This window comes from Vanellus vanellus (assembly GCF_965231255.1).
Source record: "Vanellus vanellus genome assembly, chromosome: 3".
NCBI classification, from domain to species: Eukaryota; Metazoa; Chordata; class Aves; order Charadriiformes; family Charadriidae; genus Vanellus; species Vanellus vanellus.
The window spans coordinates 44,819,945-44,821,131 of NC_138907.1; positions in this window are offsets into that span (position 1 = coordinate 44,819,945).

Sequence of the window (1,187 nt, forward strand, 5' to 3'; positions counted from 1 at the left end):
GTCAGAATTATTTATTAAGTTTGGCTGCCGCTGTTGCCTCCTCCTCCTTCTCCTTTCATCTTCCTACAGCATAGGAATCAAGAAAATGAAAGAAAACAAGCTGCACTTCCTCTTTGGCAGCTCACTGTGGGCTGGTAGCACATGATCACAATTCAGAATGATTCATTAGGACTGCCTTTGTCAGCAATTGGCAGGGAACAGCTCAGAAAGCTGCCCTTTGCTGATGTTTGTGCACGAATCTTTACCATCCTTAGGAAACAAAGAAATCCACCAGCTCCTGAACGGTTTACTGCTGATTTTTTCCCTAAGGAAAATTATCTGGATTTTAAATTAGTTAAGTAATGTTCTGTTTTCTACAAGAAGCAGGTACCTGACATTTTCCCAGTGGCAGCCACATTGTATCTTTGTGGGATTTTTTTGTCGTTTCCCATTTAGCAAGTACTTTATTTAGCTGCATTTCATTAGGAATAATTTTAAGCACCTTAAAGTACCCATGAAATTCAAACCACTGTAATAAGCTGTAACAGTTCAGCTCTGCATTGCAGAAACCTTTGTGTTTATAAGGAAATACACAATTTGCACAGCAAATCTAACACATTCATTATCTTCTTTTTCTTCTAACATAAGACATTTCATTAGAAAGGACGAAAAGACACATCAAGGCTTCCAAATGTGGTGTACACAGGAACAAATAAAACCCCCTAAATACTCCAATTTACCAAAGCCTACATGCAGCTACAGGTTCTTTTCTTCTTGGTTGTTGTCTATTTGTGCCATCACTGTGGCAACAGCTGACCAGACACGCCTTCTCACAAGTGTGCAGATGTGCCCTTGGGATTAAATCTATAAATTAATAGGCGCTATGGCAGGCTGCAGGGTTTGACTCACAGGGGTGAGAAGTGAGAACTGAAACTGAGTGGTTTAGACATTTGTAGTGTGGTGGAAATGCTTCATATATCTCTAGGTCATGTATAGCGTCATATACCATCAAATAACAAAGTTTTTAAAAGATACCTTGGTTATGGCTGGAGCACTGCCATGTTTTGTTCTATCATTTATAGCAAGCAGATTAGGAGAAGTGCTTGTTACCTGGAACAATCCCCAGGGAGGACCTCACATGTCTGGTGAGCAGTGAAAAAAGATTCCTTTAGTGAAAGAGTCCATGTTGTGAACTAAGACTGTGTTCA